The following is a 20,388-nucleotide window of genomic DNA, read 5'->3' as shown; positions in this document are numbered from 1 at the left end:
GGGCGGGACGGGGTGGAGGACAGATCAGTGCACTGAGCGCTCCCCCCCCCTTGCTATGCCTCTGGTGTAGTTGTAGAGATTATTGAGGTGATGCAAGTGAATGTGATGTAGTATCATTACTATGCACTGTCTTAATCAGGATGTGGGAGAATCAGCTAGACTTACTGCAGTAATGGCATTCAGTGATGCCAGATAACACAATAATGTTACATTGAGTGTTGAGTGTATGGATTCTGAGCAGTAGGTCAGATTGATAACTTGATATTAAGGGATGAATTTGCTTTCTTGCCTTCTTGGTTCATGTAATCTTGAGCTGCTGACAGGATGGAAATCCTTCACAGCACCCTTACAGATGAAGAAAGCTAAAAGTCTGTTAGACCCATCACTTTATGTCTTCAAGGAACTGGCTAATCCCCCTTCTACCTATTGTCTATGCCACAGTCAGCAGTGAGCTACCCTTGGATATGCTGTGTTGATTCACTCAGAAATGATAGAGTGTTCTAGAATCCTTTTCTGACAGATGTCATGTGAGAGATGAATGTATTCTATCTAGTGTTAGCCACTCTTCTGCTGTCCTACCCAGTATTGAGATTTATAGAATTGAATGAACACTATAGAACTGTTGCCCAGTCTTGGAAGCTAATCAGGATTGACCATGGTTAGTGCCTGGACAACAGATTGCCAAGGAAGTTTAGGGTTCATATGAGGGAGTTCACAATGGTAAGCTACCACTATTCTTTTGTTCCTTGAAAATCTGCAGGGTTGTAGTAAGTAATCCACAATTTTGATGACACTTTCCACCAACAAACAGCTCCTGATGCTATATTGTCCCCATAACATGGTTCCATAAAAATAGAATAGTACTTCTTTTTTTTTCCCAGGGAAGATTTTGTTGTTTTAGTTACTAATAATAGAACTCAAATCTATCTGTACAGGCCAAAGTCTATTCAGTTCCTCCCTAATTCTTTCCCTTATTTTTATTGCAGCCATTACAGTCATTGCTTTGATGGTCTCACTGACAATAAGGCACTGTGGCTGAAAAAAAGCTTTCTTGTCACTCTGTTCTTTGCCTGAACACTGGTGTGCTGACTGTCAACACATTTTTGCAGACACCTTTTCTCTCTTCATAATTACAGAGCTTTGGGGCATGCTACAATATTAGCTTAGCTGGTAGCAGTGGTAGGAAGATGGTTTGGAGTCAACAGGATTGTACTTATTTTTTAGGCCTGTTTGTTTTCATAGTCTTGACTGTTACTGGCTAACTCAAGGCACAGATCGAATATATTTACACAAAGAAGCTAGTATATCCATGTGACTTTTGCAGAGCAAAGAAACCATTGTTATTTGTCATGTAACGGCAACCACAGCAAACAAAGGACTGTGGAGCTAAACTTCAGAGATCTCCAAATTCACCCAGCAAATTTTTATCTATGAGGTCAGTTTTAGCCTTCTGCTGGTGCGTGCTTACGTGTAGAAACATAAGCTACAAACTGTTGGACTACAAATATAGCATCAGTATCTATGGTTCTGGCAGTCATTTTGTTAGATTTGTAGGTTTAGCTGAGTGTTTTCTCAGGTTTTGTTGTGCCTTAATTAATGTCTTCTCTAGTGCTAGTGACATTGTTTTGCAATCTTGAAAGCACTGATTTATTTTGTAAGAAGCTTAGAAATTAGTGTCTCTTTTGGATAAGTAGAATATGTGTTCTAATTACCTTTCCCAGCTGAGGCAGTCATGGAAATTGCTGCTGCCTTAATCATGTCTATCATTTCCCCAAGTCAGGGCAGGGTCAGCTCTGTTTTTCCAGGCAAAAATTGTACTGTGAGGACAGAAAATCATCTTGTTTCCAAACACATTAAAATCCTTTCAGATGTAACCTTTATTACATTGGGCATGACGACTATTTCCTTCTCAAGAACCATCTGATGCAACAACTGTTGCCTTAGCAAAAGCTATTCTGCTTTATTTAATGTCCAATATAAATATTGGAAAGTGTAAGGCTCTCTTGGACTCGAAGCCTGTCATGTTGTTTTTCTTTGCTTTGGAATCGGTATAGCAGCCTTGCTGAAGCCAGCGCTATTCAAGGAAAGCCCACAGGAATGGATTTAATCTTTCACAATAAGACATCGCTCTTATGTTGTTCATTCTGAATCAGTATGGCGTTGCATTTATGAGGTTATTCATTGGTATCAAAAACTGTAGTTTTAGTGCATTCTTAATAGTAGCTTTTTTGTTATAACTTATCTATTAAAAAACAAGAAAATATCCAGGTACTCGAAGGTACTCTCTTACGAACAACAGAGAAAGTGAAAAGCTAGATTTGTTCATTTTTCGTGTTATGTTCATAAAGAGTACATTTTTAATTTTTTAAAGAATTTAAGTCACTTCACAAGTACACAGACTGAATTCCCTTTGGCTCCTGAAGTTCACAGATCTGGCAATTTTAGTAAAAAAGAAAAGAAAAAAGAAGCAGTAGTTTATTCAAATGTATGAATCTGGCAGTTCTAAAAGTATAATGGAGAGTGTTCAAGGAAAATGCTTTGAATCTTACTGAATAATTTAAATACATATATGTTTATCTAATGCAGAAGTCCAGTAGGACCATAGAAGCATCACTGCTGTTGTAAGTCATAAGAAAAACAATGACTTATTTGCTAGGATCTAGCTAGCATTGGGGTGATGCATTCATTTACAGATCTGGAGAAGACCAGAAGGTGCCCTCTACATAAGACAGAAAAGTTAGATGGGGAACCATATCTTTAATATGCCTCTGACTTGGAAGTGTCATCTACGTGAGTCCATGTTGCATCCAAAATGATGGTTTCAAATAAGTACATTAGAAAAAAACATTTTGCTAAAATCACTGCTACCTTGACTGGTAGGACTTTTGCATGTGGGACCTTTAATTACAGCCCAATCCAAAGGGGGAGGGCAATAGAGTGACAGCCATGGACTGTGCTATGGTGCTGCCTCCAAAGGCAAGCGGTGGCATAGGCACTGGGAGAGAAGGAGAAAAACCTTGTCTTTTTCAGGAAAGCCCATTGCTGGGAATGAGGTTTTGGTGGCGTAAGTCTGCACTGCAAAAAGGGGGTATTTTGGGGCTGAAACTGGGAAACTGCTGGCATGGGTTCCTGTGGCAGAGGGGTGCCGAAGTGTGTGGCAGTTTCTGGATTCAGACACTGAACAGCTGCACAGTATCCTGTTGCCAGCATAATAGCACCTCTTCCAAGGCTCCATGTAAAATTATGGATTGCTTTGGATTGCACTCTTATTCTACTTCTATGTGTATTTATCTTTTCATATATTTTCATAAGTCAGATTTTTGATGAGCAAAGTTATAATTTTTGCATGTAAAATGAGAAGTAGTATTTAGATATCTTTATGACAGATTTTTCTTCTTCATTTAAAGTCATGTAAGATAAGTAATATGCAGTGAATTATTTCACAAGAGTATATTTGAAAGCAAATCTTTGTCTGCCATGCTAAGTTTAAAAAGTGGCCTAAAGATGAATCATTTTTGATTACTTGAAATATGGAACAAAGGGGTCTACCTATAGCTTTTTGTTATGCTTTCACAGGGGAAATTATCAGCGCTGACATCTAACTTTTGTTTTATTAGAATAGGTCTGTAACTTTGGTAGCAGCCATGATAGCATTTATTGCTTTCAATTAGGCAGCATTGTGAAATGCCTGAAATGGAAGCAAAACAGACTGATGATTCTAGCAGTGTGAATTATCCCCCCACCCCTCAACAAAAAGTTATAATTCTGCAAGTGAGTAAAATTGTTACTCTGTAGTCCTGTCACTTTCAATATTGTGAGGAAGCTTCCACCAAAATAAATACTTTCTACTGAGAAGCCAGCGTGGAGTAGTGGTTAAGAATAGTGGACTCTAATCTAGAGAACCAGGTTCTCCACTCCTCCACATAAAGCCTGCTGGGTGACCTTGGCCAGTCACAACTGGGTGATCTTGGGCCAGTCTTGAAACTCTCTCAGCCTATTCAGAGGCAGGCAATGGTAAACCACTTCCAAATGTCTCCCACCTTGAAAACCCTACAGGGTCACAATAAATAAGTTGTCTTGACAACACACCCACACAAGCGCTCTATTTATTTTAGTGGGGAATTTCTTACAAAAGGTGCCTGAGTATGATTGAATCACACCCTTGTTATGATTACGGTTTTTTAACTAAATATAAAATTGGGCAATTGCCTTGAATCACCTTCCGATGTAATATAACCTGTATTGGGGCCTGGAGATGTCCGGGAATTACAACTGATCTCAATGCTTACAGGGATCAATTCCCTTTGAGAAAATGGTTGTTAGTAGGTTCTATAGCATTATACCCTGCTGAGGTCCCTCTCTTCTCCAAACTCTGTTTTTTTCCCAGGCTGTACCCCCTAAATATCTAGGAATCTCCCAACCAGGATTTGGCAGACCTATCTGTATTTATTTTTGGTCTGTTGAACCTAATCAATTAGCTATACATATCTGAAAAAAAGGGACATGGGGAGTTTCAGCCAAAATGTTTCCAAATTTTGATGTACAGTGTGAAATGGTAAAAACAAAACAAAACTGATTTTTGGCATTCCCCAATCCTTTCATCACAGGAATAAAGGGGGAGGGGGTATTTATTCAAGCTGTCCTTACCATAGCTCCAGTTGGTTGTTGAGTGCTTCGGCCTTCTCATCCATTTACTAACTCTTGCACTCGTTACTGCACATTCAAAGTTCCATGTGTGGACTCCCTCACGTTTTTTGTAGATTGCCAGAAGTTGCATGGACCCTGATTTATAGCCAGAGAGAAGAATAGCTGATTTGGCTGTGTGGGTGTATCAGTTAATCAGGTGTCATACAGAGAAGGGAAAAAAGATAGACAGTTTATTTTTCTAGTTTCCATACAGCATCAAAATAAGAGTTTATTGACTGGACTAAAGGCAAATACATGAAACTCTCTGGGAATACCATATTCATTTATTGAGTTTAATTTTTTGCATTGCAGTATTCTTTCAGAACTGCTCTGCAAGCATTATTAGAGACGTTTTAATTTGAATTTGCTAATTTAGGATAAATACAAGCTCCAGAATAGTGGTGCATATACAAAGATCTGCAGTATTCATAGAGTAGAACTTTTCCTCATTTGACTTCTGATGCCGCCCATTGAATCCCCTGAAATTTTGTTCTTGTGGTAAGTGAACCTTTATAAATGGTATTGTAGCAATGTGTGGATCTGCAATGTGAGGAGAAAACTGCCAGAAACCACGGCCTTCTGTTTTGAAATCATGAATACTCCTATGACTATGCAGTTGTGTAATTGGACACACTAATGGCAGGTTAGTTGTTACTGATTATTGGTTTTCAAAGTTTAAATATTTTGGAAGTGTCTCCTTTCTGTGGAATACAATGAAAGAGTTACACATAACTGTTTCTCTAATTATGAACTCTCCTTTTAAATTGTGAGAAAAAGGTGGTTTGAATGAAGCTATATGCCAGATATTTGGAGCATAATCTACTGGGAATTTATCTGATGTGAATATTGTTAAAATGACTATGATCACTCATTTGGAAAAAGCCGCCACAGAACAATATTTTAACATGCTTAAAACAAATATTAACATGCTTAAAACAAATATTGTCATGCTTAAAACAAATATTTCATAGAAATCTTCTGCTGAATGGTTTAAAGTTTGTGTGTTTTAGATAGGGAATATATATGTGTGCATGTGCATATGTAATAGAAATGACGTACTGATGGAGTTTTTTTGAAAAAATACAGTTTTGTTATATAGTCTGTCATTTCTAGCTCATTTCTTTCAAAGCTAGTGGAATACAGCTGAACTGAATTATGTGAAAAACTGCCCAGTTTCTATTTTGAAATTTGTGATGATAAAAGGTTCTGCTTCTATTAAACTTAAATAAAATTTAGTTTAGGGTAGTGACTTGGTGCCTGACTAACAGTAGCTTATCATTTGCAAGGAACTTGCCCAAGTTCATGTAGGACTTCTTCAAAGATAAATCTGCCATGGTAGGTGAGGAGAAGCATTGTGGATTTTGTTCTGCAGTTTTGATAGGCTTTCACACGGAAAAAAGTTGATCAAAGTGGAGTCTTGACATTGAGATAAAAGACTTGGTTAAAAGGGGAGTTGGATCATCAAACTGGGAACTCTTGTCAGTGTTAACTTTCAAGCTTTAAAGGAGTGTGACAGGTTCTTAGAGCAGTGGTCGGTTCATTGGTGGACTCTGTTTGCCTTTTGTGAAGTTCAGCCACCTCTGTGCAGTGTCTTTCACTGACAGACAAGCAAATGAAATAGAATGGCTCTGCTGCTTTTGAGTTTTCTGTGTGAAATGTAAAACTAAAATGCATGCTTTATCCATAGTCTCCAAAGGGATATGTGTTTGCTTCAGATGTGAGAGTCCCAAGCAGAGCTGCTGTGGCCAACCTCTACTTACATGCTTTATCCACTGTGACTGTGACTTTAGGCACAGAAACCCTGCAGGAACAAGCTTTCAGGGAGACTTATGAATAACTTCTGCAGACCCAGTATTCTTTGTAAGCATGAAACAGATTTGACTGGTTCTTTCATTATGTTTTAAAATGTACCTTTACTCTTGGTGAATTGCTCTTATGTTGAAAATAATATGCAGATGTCTTCTATAAATGAATGCTACACATTTCTGCCAGTCTATTCATTCCAGTACAGTTATTATGATGCCTGTCTAGATATGGGAGTGACTCTACACAGTGGGTGGTAACTGCACACAAGTTACAGGTTTGTATGTTCTTCCAATGATATGAACCATGTTGTGCAAAAAGTGAGGGTGTGGAACAGTATTCTATAAGAAAAGGCCTGGTCATTTTCCTGCAGATGCAGTCCTCTTTGCCTTTATGCATCTATGTATTGCTTATACAGATGAAATTTCTGTGATGACATTCTGTACATTTAGTTCATTTAAATAATCATCATAATATATAATTTAGTAAGCCCTAGGCAGATGGCAACAACTCACTCCCAGCTGATCCCAAAATAACCCCAACAATCGCTGGACACTTTTAAATATATCCTATTTTCGTAAGCCAGTTTCAGAAGAAAGGTGGTTTGGGGTATTGTAAACATAGACATAAAACTTGGATAAGAAAAACAAGAATGTTATAAGCCACGGATAATTGTGACCACTGAAAAATCTTGCAATGTTCACTATTGATTTGAACAAATCTGTCTCACTGCTACTCCCATCACCAACAGCTATGGAAGAAGAAGAGTAGTAGTAGTAGTAGTAGTAGTAGTAGTAGTAGTAGTTTGAATTTATACCCCACCTTTCTGTCCTGTAAGGAGACTCAAGGTGGCTTACAAACTCCTTTCCCTTCCTCTCCCACAATAGACATCTTGCGAGGTAGGTGGGGCTGAGAGAGTTCCGAAAAACTGTGACTAGCCCAAGGTCACCAGCAGGAGTGCAGAACATTTGGTTCACAGATAAGCCTCTGCCACTGTAGAGCCCATTGTATTGTTCAGCAATACAATTACTGAACAAAGGTGGAATCCCCATGGTCAATTAATCGCATGATACTTATGCGGAATATCAAGGTTTCAGGAAGAACTCCCTACTGCCTGATCACCGAACACAGATTCATCCTGGTTCTGGTGCTCCCTCTCCTCCCTATCACGTGTTTTTTAAGAACCTGCATGAAAGTGCACCTTTTTAAAAAACATGTGCCAAATCCAAATTGGTGGGGAGATTAGGGGTTTTAATGTAGATTTGTTTTTTCCCACAGTAGGGAATGATGTGGAGCCTTCCAGCCAATCAGAGCCCTTTTTTTTGGTTTCGCATCAGCAGAGGCTACGTGGAAATGTGGCTGCATGGAATGTAATTTCTGTGCCAACTGTACACTAAAATTATACCTTTGTGCCAGCGCAGGTGCATGGGTAAAGAGTGCCGAAGCCATTCATAAATGTAGCTTAACATGAAAAACAGCTACTGTCCTATCTACACATTGTGTGGTGACGTAGCTGCACAAAAAATGTTTTTTTAAAAAATTCCACCCCAACACAGTGCAACAGCCAATCAGGACAAGGAAGAAAAAGCCGCTGAGCAGATCGGGCATTTGATCGCGCGATTCTGGGGGGTGCTGCGCTGTTTGAAAGAGTGATAGACATCGATGTCCTCATCACACACATGCTGCAGTGGGGAGGGTGGAACCGCAATGAAAAGGTGCCTTTTCTTTTGAAACCTGGTTGTATCTGGATTTAATTTCTCAGTGGGGAAATAGCCAAAGGGACTCTCTTTTTTTTACTATGATGGCTGTTAGACTACTTTTTCAAGGTCAGTTGCAAATTTATTTGGCCTTGTCCATCTTTTTCACCCTCTCCTCCATTCCATCACTCATTAGAGCCAAGTAAACTTAGCTGAGCTACCAAACACAAAAGCAGGTTTTATTAAGCTCCTGAAAGGTTGCAGAATGTTTACTGGCAAGTAGTGTGTTACTCATTTGTTAATGATCTTGTCTTGTAAGGAATCTCATTACATTTACATACATGTCATAAAGAAATTAACTGTAACACCAGAAGAAAGAACAGTACATGTTCAAGGAACATCAGGAGATGTAACAGTAGAACTGCCTGATGAAAATACCAGTACAGGAGAGGAAATAATAATTCACCGACCAGAGATAATACCCAATGAAAACATAATGGACTGACTGAAAGACAAAAAGAACCAAGAGAAAAGATAATCAAGTATGCACCATCAAATGAGGAAAGACAACAGCTGCCAGCATTGAAAATGGTATCCAAAAAAGACCTGGCACCCATAATGAGGAACGTAAACAAGGCACTGATGATAATTGAAATAACATTCATCAAACAAACCTGTTCGCTTAAGTACAGTACAACTGCAGTGGTCACAAAAGAACTGGGCATTGAAACACCTAAACTCAAGATAAATCAAACATCAAAACCAAAGTGGAAAATTAAACTGGAACAGAAGATCAAAAAACTAAAATCAGATGCCACTAACCTGAAAAATATGAAGGAACAAAGATTAAAGAATGGCAAGATCATGAAATAACTAATTAGAAGGTACTTACTAGACACTAGAACAGTTGAACTACACTGATACGTTACAACTTTCTGGGACTCTGGGTGAGGCTCAAATTGTAATGAAAGGCCAGCAACCAGCTACTGAACTGGCAGCTGTGATACTTAACAAAATGTAACCACCACCACCACCACCACCACCACCAGCATCAGCATCTACATAAATAAAAATGTAAATGTTCGTTTGTTCAAATTCTTAAATCTCAGAAAGCTCTGCACTGATTGGTTTGAAATTTTGACACAACGTTGCATTCGAATATGTGCGTGTTTTTATATACCTACTATTATACTATGATACAGGTCTCACACCTGTGACAGGTAAAACCATCCTTTTCTTTAAAAACAGTGCCATCTGGTGGATGTTACCGCAACACACGCTATACTCACTACTTTACGATTCCATCTCAATGTTTCCCATTTACAAGCCATGTACGGTTCCCACATTTCCACTTTTACGCTTCCACTTCAATGTTTCTGATTGCACTGTTACAGTTGCGTGCGGATATGCGGAGGTTCACTCCAATAACCATTAACACCATTGTTAAATTGGAAGAGAATAGGCTGCAGCCCATTTATTAACAGTATAACATTTTATAACTGCAACCAATAAGGAAGCTGGGCGAGGCATAAAGGAGCACATCCATGGCCCCCAGGCAGCAAGCACTGACCTGGTTCATGGGGCAGCCCCCAGCTGCCCCCCGGACCCTTCGGACAGCCACTACTGTCCAGCACGTCCCCCAAGGGACTGGAACAGGAAGTTACTAGGTGTCACATGAGTGCACACTCATTATGTGACACCCCTTCCTGCTGGGCAGCGAGCTCTTGCATGGCCCCCAGGCATGCATATCGAGCTCTGTCCTGCCTCGGACCTCTTATGGAGGCCCCCAAAGCGGGAAGGTCCGGCACGCAAGCTCTGCCTTCCCACAAACGGGTGTGCTCCTAAGCCCCCATTGCCACTGAGCTGTAAACACAGCTCCCGCCCCAGCTTCCCGAGCCCGGAGTCATAGCTTATTGTGAGGCGCACAGCCACTCGGAAGAGGCTGTTCCTCCCGGCCAAGCCCCTTATATGGGGTTGCTTGGCCCCTGTCACATGCCGATTCCTGGTCACGTGACCGGGGCTTCGCCGGCCGAGAACGGCTGGGCGGTCGTTTCCCCCTCTCCTCGCCGCAACAGCACCCCAGGTTAATGCCTGGGGCGCGTCTTATTTTTCATAAATTCCGATGTTGCCTGTGCTCTGGTTGCCTGTGCTCATATTCGTTTGGGACTATATTCTAATGTGGACAGTTTTTTCAACATCTACACCTCAAAGGACCATATTACACAACTTTCTCTGACACACAGTATAATCACAGATCTTCGTTTTGAAGCCTCGCCAATGCAGACTGGGAAATCTGGCAGGGAGAGGTCAACCGGGCACAACTAATGCAAACGGGTATCAAACTCCATGGAGACCTGCAGCTTCTCGATATCTCTCGGACAATAAGCTTTTGCCCGCCTGGTCAGGAAACCCACCATCCCCACCTGTGTTTCCTTCAGGCTCCCCAAGCTGTTGCTAGGGAAATTTGGGGGGTAAAAGCACCACGGGACCCCCTTCGCATTGCCCAAGGCTCGGTTGGTTTGAACGACACAACATCCTCACTTCTTGCAAAGTTCTTTTGTGCCCGCCTTGCAATTTAGTGACGTCAACAGAGGATTCCAACGAATATCCCATTTCAATTTTACAGATTGCAATTCCCAATTTGATTGCCATTTGCAATCACCATCAGCAAAGCTCAGGGCCAATCTTTAAAATTGTGCGATTTAGATCTAGACACTGATTGCTTCTCACATGGTCAATTATATGTTGCGTGTTCCACAGTTGGCAAACCACACAATCTCTACATCTGCACAGACAATGCAACAACAAAAATATTGTATACCCATAAGCCTTGTTAAATCAAACAACTTAGAAACGTATGCTTTTGTTTTTCTTTTTTTCCCATTTCACCAGACTGGGCCACAGCAACACATGGCCAGGTATGGCTAGTAATAATATAAAAACAATTTTATAAATGCCTCTGTGTGAGGCTAATTTCTCAGGTATGTACTGCAGTTACAATTAACTTCCTGGTTTCCTTGCAACTATGGGTGCTCTGGCAATTAATGCAGTGAATGTGCATTTGCATGCTGAAGACAGTAGAAGTTTGTGTCCTTTAAAAGGGAGAAGGATGGTTAGGGTGAGAAGGATGTGACTAGGATTGTCTTACATCTGTTCATGTTCTGTATCTGCAAGGTGCTTTTTGATATGCTGTCTCATGTGTTATCCTGTCATTGGACAGATTTCTTGTATTCAATCAATGAAGGACAGTTGTCAAAATTATGGACTAGATTTATGTTTCTGATGGAATTGTGTGGAGATCAGATGGAAAGAGTATTGGTTCCTGGGTGTCCAAAATAGAACAGTGTTATAAGAACAAATCCTTTGTTATGCAGGGATGAAACCTGAAGTGCTATAACAATATGGCAATTCAATACATGCCTGTTCCCCAGGGATTGAATTGGCTACACAAGCTATCTTTGGTTTTACAGTGTTAATGTCTAATGTGACTGTAAAAAACGGAAAATATGAGGAGAGCAACAATGTTGGGTTACTTACAGTGAAAACATTATATTATAGGTATTCTGCTCCTTTGGCTAGCAGTAAGTGTGTGCCAAAAACTTCTATTCTTCCTGGCCATCAGTTTGCTATGGGCATAGCAATAAAGATACAAAGAACTGTAGCTAGTTCAGGTATTAAAAAAAACAATTCTGAACAAACAATATCCAGTCTCTTAGGTACCTGGAAAAGAAACTGTTGTAGAAGCCAGGATTGTGCAGAATAAGGAAAGGCAAAGTGCAATAAAAATTAAAAATGCCCAGTGTGGGAATTGCATTTTAAGAATGAAGCCTGCAACTCTGACACTGTCATTCACAATTTTCTGATTTTCTTCTATTTACTTGATACAGATTTTATTTAAGTCTGCTGCTTTACAAACAGAAATGGGACAAAATCCTTTTAACAAGAAGCTCAAACAGCTAAATACAATACAAGCACTAGGAACAAGCGATGATAGAGTGAAGTAACACAGATGGATTGCCTTTTTGAGCATCCTGTCCCACCTTAACATGAGCAGGAAGCAGATAGAGCTGCAGATAGGAGAAGGCTTAATTGCTGGTCAGAGTCACGGACTGGGCTTGCATATGCTTCAGGGGTAATCCCCTCGCTATTTCCTGCTGTTAGCAAAAGTGCCAAGAGCAACACGTGTAACATTTCTCTTCTGTTTAAACTGGAGCCAGAACCAAGCTCAGCTGGAAAGGGAGTAAATAATATGTGCCTAAATGTTTGTGACCAGAATGGAAAGTGGTGACTTAGGAAGGGAAACGGAGGCTTCAACAAACCAAAATATTCAGATCGTTTATTGAGGGGAATCAAGGATATAGGCAAATAGTCTGAGCAATATGTCAGTGGATTTCAGCACAATATCCTGCACATCTTGGACGTGTGTATTCAGATTTTGCTCGGATCAGGTAGGCTATACTGGAGGCAATCAAAGCCTCCCAGAATGACCCCCTGTATCTCTTAACACTGTGAATTAATTGTTGGAAATTTAATGGAGTTTGCCTGCCCATTACTTTTTAAATGTTCTCCTCATTCCCCAGGAATAGCATTTCTCTAATCCTGGAATTGATCAGGTAAGTCGCCTTGGACAATAACACAGTGTTCTTGATTGGGAGCTGTTAAATTGCAGCTGTTCATTATGCTGGCCATTTTGTGCTATGTGTGTGTTGTTCTCACTGCTCCTTGAATCCTGAGAGAGATGCCTTGCTTGGATTATACTAGACTGTGACCTATTTGATCCTTCCTAAAAACAGCTTCTTGATAGACTCGTGTGGTTGTTTCATTATTATTACTACTAGCCAGCCTCCATGGGAGAAGGTTATTAAGGGGGCACATTGGGTCGTGGGGGGAGGTTAGGCAAAGTATTTTTGTAGTTGTTTAAGTTATTTGCAGTTTAACGTTTAATTTGATCTTTGGCCTTTCCTTTTTTGTTTCTTGTTTTCTGAACTGTTTTTTTTAATTTGTTGGCATTTTAAGATACTTTCAGATAGTGGATTATCTATTTACTACCTTAATCAGTGATTTTCGGTAATGTTTCATTTTTTGTTACTTATGTTTGGGTAGATAGGCCTTTTTTCCTCTACAACGTGATCAACAGGGTGTGTGGGTGTCTCACTAGACAGACACTCTGGGAGAAGTACTTTTACTTGAAGTTACTAAGTTTGGTAAAAAAAAAACAAGGCAAAATCTGAAGAGAAACTAAAGTGTGTGTACGTATGTATATATGCAAAACCAGTGGCCAGAAAACAACTGGTAGACATCTGAAATCTTAATGAAAATAAAAATGGAACCTGATGACTCTTCACAATACAGCAACAACATTTCTGTTTACCCCAGGACTCTTCTTAATGCCATGCTTTCCTTAGTGGTTTCCTTGATGAGACTTGATGAGCCTCAGATTTAGTCACGCTGAGTGGTTAGTCCAAATAATCTTATTTGTATTCAGTGTAAATTCAGGTTGGATTCTTGCTTACATATGTGTTTTCCACTTTTCAGAACTTACTCCACTCTCCCTGTGGTTTCTGAGACTGATTTTCAGGGAAAACCCAAGGAAAAGTGAGGGGAATCAATATGTGTTTTGCTTCTTTGGTTTTTTTTTGTTCCCCTGGCTTTCCTCACCACCACAAAAGAAGTTCCTCCCTTTCAGTCAGAACAAGGAAAGGGCAAATGGCAGATCTGCTTAGCTGTGGACACTTCACAGAGAGATAATCCCATAATCCCACAAAAAACCATGGAAAAAACCCAAGTACACAGCAGCATAAAAGCTCATAGTCTTACACTCCTTTTATCAGTCCACCTCCACTTTTCCCCATAAAATCTAGAAGAATATTCCAGATCTGGCAAAGGCTGCCTGCTCATGCCTTAATAAACAGCAGGGAATGATGCCAAAAATTGAGGTGTATTCATCTTGGTAACAATCTATCAATAAAGTGTTATTTACTTCTATGGGAAAAGCTAACCTGTTGTAATGGAGGGTTGGCATAAAGAGGTACAAGCCTGCTATCTGTACATGACAACAGGTGGCTTGTTCCATGCTGACAGTGTCACTCACAGGAAGTTCAATATTCTAAACTATGCAGATGCATTGCATCATCACTGGGTCTTTGTAACGTGCAAATAAATCATAGCAACTATTTGGTATTAACTTTACTATGTATATTATTGATGATTTACAGAACTGAAACCATTAACTAGGGTAACATAAGGGTTAATCTAATGGCACCAGTTGTTTATACAAGTAAATTTGCATTATGCCAGTTCTGTTGCAGGATTCACCAGCATTTTTGCACAGCTCCTACACTGACTTTTAGATTCTAAAATGATAGCAATACTACTCCCAATTTATAGCAGGAGAAAAAATGAGCTGAGTTTAGCTGATTAAGTTGTTTTGGAAAAGACCTCAGTAGTTCAGGTTATTACATTGCTAGCATACATACAAATGCCTATTTTACAAGTACTTATTTACAATGACCTATATGTAATTGTAAACACTTGATCAGCCATTCATCTGGAAACTTCACATGTATTTTTGACTCTTGATGACTGTGATATTGAGCAGTGATCTGCATGTATAAGTAGCTATGATGGATCAGATACCAGGATGGCACTTCTATATCATCACCAAAATAATCATATTGGGTGAAGGCTCACATATTCAATTGACTGAGAAATATTTGCTGAGTAATGTATCATTTTTGGTTGCTGCGCATGCTAAATTTACATTTACAGGCCTGGTTATCAAATTTTTTTTTTAAAAAAATACAGTAAGGCCTACAATAAATATTATAATTGTAGTATAAATCTGATTATGTACACAAACTAGCCTTAAGTTTGTGCCTTATTAAATAGTGATAATTCCCTTCGGATCATGAATGCATGGTATTGTTTTCTCATTTTGGTGTGAACAATTCAGAGGACTGCCTTTATGAGTAATGTCACACCATATCAAGTTACTGCTTCAATAGACAGTTGTTCATGTTCACCTCTACGATTCTTGTTATCAGAGTAGGCTGAAATTGGCATTGAAATCTGGAAGTGAACTAATGTACAGCTAGTACAATCCGGGGGAGGGGGTGTAGTTGCACTTGCTGTGCTACAGACAGAAACCAGAAAGTGACACTGCCCCTTCTCCCATGAAAGTAGCTCTTGTAGCTCAATGGCCTGTACCACAGATTTTGCAATGACCCCTTCAGTGTCAGCACAGGCTCCTGCATGGCTCCTCAGAACCAGTATAAGTGCATCTGTGCCATGGTGGTTTGCTGGTGGTTCCCTTCTCCTCAATGATGCGACTGGCCTCCACGTGGGCCAGGGCCTTTACAGCTCTGGCCCTGGCCTGGTGGAACACTCTTCCTCCAGCTGTCCGGGCCCTGCGGGATCTTGGTGAATTCCGCAGGACCTGCAAGACTGAGTTGTTCTACCGGGCCTTTGGAGTGACCAGCCGCTGAGTATGGTGCCCTCTCTCTGCTCTCTGCTCTTTTACATCTGGGTAGCCCTCCTATGGAGGGTGTTAGCCGTTCCCCTCTTTTTTGGGAGGGTTTTAAATATGGGTTTACTGGACGCCTTTTATTGTATTAACCGCTGTTTTAATAGAATTTTAGTACATTTTAATGCCTATTTTGGATGGAGCCTATGTAATTTGTTATTGTGTATTTGTATAGTTTGCTCCCCTGTTTGGTATAGTATTGATTTTGTGTTGTACACTGCCTGTAGCCCCTAGGGGATAGAGCGGTATAAAAATCTAACAAACAAACAAACAAACAAACAAACAAATAGTGGTAAATGTCCATTATGCTGACACAAGGGACTACTGGACTAACACAGTCTCATAAGCAGTTTCACCCTCCCCCCCCCCAATTGTGCTGAGAGTACATTTTCTTTGGAAACTGAGTAGATGAAGGTGAAACAGCTTGGAGATTATGAACACTTACCTCTGACTATTGCATGTTTACTAAATTTTAAAAATTAGCCGCTGGAAAAAGTGCAACACTATCTGCTCACTTTATTCTGCTGGTTTATGCATGACTGTTGTGATTATGGGTTGTCTAGGAAAGTCTCTGTTGTGGACTGAAGATTGGAAGCATGGCTGTGGCCTTGTTTGAGCTTAGCACCATGGAAACCATCAATAGGCACAATTGAATTGTTTTGTGGAATGACTGTCTCAATAGTATGCTTAATCTTGCTGTGCAGGCATTCCTATCTTCTAGCTCCATTTCCCTATTAGCTGCTTTGCATGTTTACTGTTTGGTCTGCATCCCATAATATGTGGGGTAGAGTTGAGAGTGGCCTCAAATACCTGCTGTGAAAGACAGTGAAAAAGTTATGTATCTACATAGTATTTACATAGTACTTGACACATTACAGAACATGGCATCAGTGGCTTAATTGCAGGGTCATTGATATAACAATCCCACCCCACTGAACAAAATGGTTTTGTTTTTGTTTGGGTACTTGCCAGCAAAGTAGCATGAGCTCATATTTCTCTTTGATTCCACTGATTCCCTGGGCAATACTATTTCCCCCTTCCAATCAGATGCTTGCAAAGGAGGAGCACAGAACACTCCCAGCCAATCAACTTTGGAGTCTGCTGCTGTTCTTTTTCATTCCCTCTTGTATGGAAATTGAACCATTTGGCTCTTTGAAAGTACTATGGCTGGGGAAATAAAGAGGTGGAGGTAGACTGGTCAGGTGTCTGTAGAATTCAAACCATTGAATGGTTCACTTAAACCCCGGGAGTTCTTTAGGGGACAGGCAGCACCCATTATGCTGCAATTTTTGTATCATGTGGTTGAAAAACTGTTACTTCAGTCTCCCTAAAATGTCTCCCTAAAATCTCACAAAAAATGATGAAAGACCAACTAGAAAGGGGATGGAGTTCTGCAAAGGAAACCATTTTCATTTTGTGAAAGGAAACAGACCATAATAAGGAAGTCTGACAAATGCAAAGTTTTCAGTGGCTAGGGGAAAAAAAACACTATTATTTTCAGTCAGTCACTGTAAAAGTAGGAAAATGAAATGAATGTAGCCAAGGGTGTTTTTTTAAAATATTGTGGTCAGTCAGAACTCTCCTGCTAGGCTGTTGCTTGACTACCATTTTAGGAATCAGAGAGAAGTTCAACTATACAGAGTGTCACTTACTTGGGGGGTCTGTAAAGTTGAACCCCATTGTTCAATTTGCTTGATTTAGGGGGCATTTAGATTAGGAGGAGGACTGTGTTTTGTGCAAATTTGGTGCTATTATCTTCATAAAGAGCTGTTCAAGATCCTTGCTCCTCACTGAAATCTGGAACCAAAATACAAACAGCATTAAACCAGTCACATTCTAATCCTAAATAAGCCATCATGGTAAAAAAAAATCCCCCTCAAACCTAGATTCAAAATTATAACAGAATTTTTCTCAGCACACATCCCTATTCAAGACATTGTGAGAAAAGGAGATCCACAACCCCAAAGTAAAACAGCAGTCTTGACATTTTTAGAAGTGAGGAATGATTTGAGAAATCACTCAATGAATTTCTGGAATTAAATAGTCATGTTTCAAGGGTTTCCCTAGCAGCAAACGTGATCATATTTTCATGGGAGTTAAAGCATTAGTTGAACACTTAAAATAGTAATTGTAGGTTTGCCTGGAAGCACTTGCTGCCTCAGTGTTCTGTATTCTAACCATAAATTTGTGGAGGTTGTTCAATAGTGTGGGAAGTGTTCTGTGATCTTTGTGACTCAGCACATGAGTTCTCTCTCACACACAATATTACTCAATAAGGCTGGCCTCAACATTGATGACATTTTCAGTGTTTTACCTTAACTCTGATACTAAATAATTAAACCCTGACTTTACTAATGTATGTTGCTTAGATTATATTCTCAAAGAGTGCATATTTTTCCCTTCATAGACTTACTCATGCATACTACATGTCCTGATTATCTGCTGCTTACTGTTGTTATTTATGTGCCTTTGTATTGTTAAATATTTCCCTTCTCTATCAGCTGTCTTCTTTCACCTGCAGAAACAATAAGGGATATCTAAGCAAACTATGTTCCTTGAATGTTAAAATATTTCTTAGTAGCTATCATAAAATAGCCGAGTAAGGTATGAAATGTATACCATTCAGAGGGAAAGTACAAACAGGGTTACCATAAATCAGCTGTTTGAATTATTACAATCCAGGGTGCAAGATGCAACAGTTGTGAAACTAATTTAGGGGATCCTTCTATTCTTGATTATGTTTACCTCTGGGATTCATAAAGCTGTTTATGAACAATATGAACAGTCCAAGAATGACAGTTTGTAAAGATGGGAGCATGCATTTTATATTCTTTAATTATGCAATAACTTCGTGACACTATACCTGCTGTTAAAGGATATGTTTCCTTGTTTGTTACAATAAAAATCATGGTTTTGAAAAAGGGTACTTTTGATTTTCTCAATATGTGGCAAGCACCAGGAGAGATTATTTTCTGTCCTGGTTGTGAGCACTTGGAAACATCTATCTGCATTCTTAAGCGCAGAGAATAGGAATTGATTTTCCAATGTTAGCAGAGTCAAGTATGCCTTTATTTCATGGAACATGTGTGGCACATTTGGGCTATAATATGAGTTTTCAGGAAGGGAATAGTAAGAGTAAATACCTTTATGGAGATAGTAACCTCACAGGAACTAATCAACATTTTAAATCTGTGTTTGCCACAGTCCTGCTGAACTGTCTAAAATTGCTCAAATTACCTTGGGTATAATTTGTACAGTTTGGGTACAAACTGAGTTTGTCATGAGCTTTGTTTTGTTCATTAGAAAAGAAAACAGCATATTATGCAGGCATCTACACAACAGAGTAGGAAAAAAACTCCTTTTTAGATGAAATCAACTTTAACTAAAAGCAAGAAATGCTGTACTTGAGGACCTAGGAGAAGATCTAAAATGTTTACTCCACTAAAAGGTTAGTGGAGGTTGTTTTGTGTATGCCATATTGTATAGAGATGATATGTGTGTAACAACTATTTGTCTTTTATTTTGTAACATAACATAGATGGTTGATTTCTCATTGGCCTTTCTGTCTGGATTGTTATAATTTTTTTACTCAGCTGAAATCAGGTAACAGCATAAGCACATAGGCTGTATTCCAGTGTTTTCCCTGTTTCTCTCTCTCTCTCGATCTGTTTTGTGATCTGTGTGACTTGCTGTGCAGTTGTGGTGCCAGCCTGTTCAATGTGTATTGGCAAAGTACTGCTGAAGTATCCCAGTAGGAGGATTAGGCAAAGAAGCAGTTGGTAATATGACTGGAGATGTGCAATCATTGCAGTGCCAGTAGACTACCCTCAACAGCATCATATGTACCCACCCAGTTTCTGTAGCAGTAAGCAAGAGGGAAAGACAGGGAAGAATTAGTTGCACTGTAGAGTATACAGTTAATGTAGAGTGATTAGAATGCCATTGCAGTGAATAGTCCGTACTAAGAACATAAACTGGAACTGTTGCAAAGAACAATGTTTAGAAGGTGACAAATGTATGGTTTCCATAACAATTTTAAGGTAAAGTGTTTGAGCATCCCCAGTGCCAGAATGTTGGTGTTAATATGGAAGTTGCATCATTGCACAGGGCAGATGGATCATTCCCCCCTTTCAGCTGGCCTGCTTCCACCTGCTGCGCAGCTGTGGGTTGAGGGGCAGCCCAGTGAATTGGTGAGTGATTGCCCTCCAATACTGGGAACCTGGGATCCCTAGGTGCATTTCTAGAAATTCAAGTTCAGCCCACCAAGCAAGAGTGGCTGGTACATTAAGGCAACAGGGGCAGTGCCCCACCAAGCTCAGTTTCTTACTGCTTGACTCGACTTATGCCTGGGTGGGACATGTACTTTGCTGCTCTGGAAAGACATGGGCTTTTTGCTGTGCTGTCTGGTAAGTAATAGGGGTAAAAACACAAGGTTGTAGTTGTTGAAGATAGTCCGCAGAGTTGGTTATTTTTTGGTTTATTTGTCCTGATGAGGAAGAAAAAGATGTGGTGTGATTTTCATGGTGAAATTGAAAATCAGGGACACTGAGTTGATGCAAGCAAGGGGAGGATGTAAATTGCAAGCAATCCATGACAATCCATGTAGGTCATGTTTTTCTTTTTAAAACAAGAACACTATCCAGAAATATGGTCAGGGGAGAGTTTTTTGTTTTGTTGTTC

General features: G+C 39.8%; 1 protein-coding gene and 1 long non-coding RNA gene across 3 annotated transcripts in view; both read left to right on the top strand.

Moving 5' to 3' along the window:
* Positions 1 to 20,388, top strand: part of GRIK2 (glutamate ionotropic receptor kainate type subunit 2) — a 656,874-nt gene that overhangs the window by 89,062 nt on the left and 547,424 nt on the right. The gene's annotated exons all lie outside the window — the stretch shown is intronic.
* Positions 6,633 to 20,213, top strand: LOC125431174. The gene is made up of 3 exons (XR_007244289.1): positions 6,633 to 7,256; positions 17,331 to 17,334; positions 20,203 to 20,213. It is a non-coding gene; the product is annotated as an uncharacterized LOC125431174 (long non-coding RNA).

Source organism: Sphaerodactylus townsendi, linkage group LG01 (genome assembly GCF_021028975.2).
Source record: "Sphaerodactylus townsendi isolate TG3544 linkage group LG01, MPM_Stown_v2.3, whole genome shotgun sequence".
Taxonomy (NCBI): Eukaryota; Metazoa; Chordata; class Lepidosauria; order Squamata; family Sphaerodactylidae; genus Sphaerodactylus; species Sphaerodactylus townsendi.
This window is presented reverse-complemented; position numbering and strand designations above follow the sequence as displayed.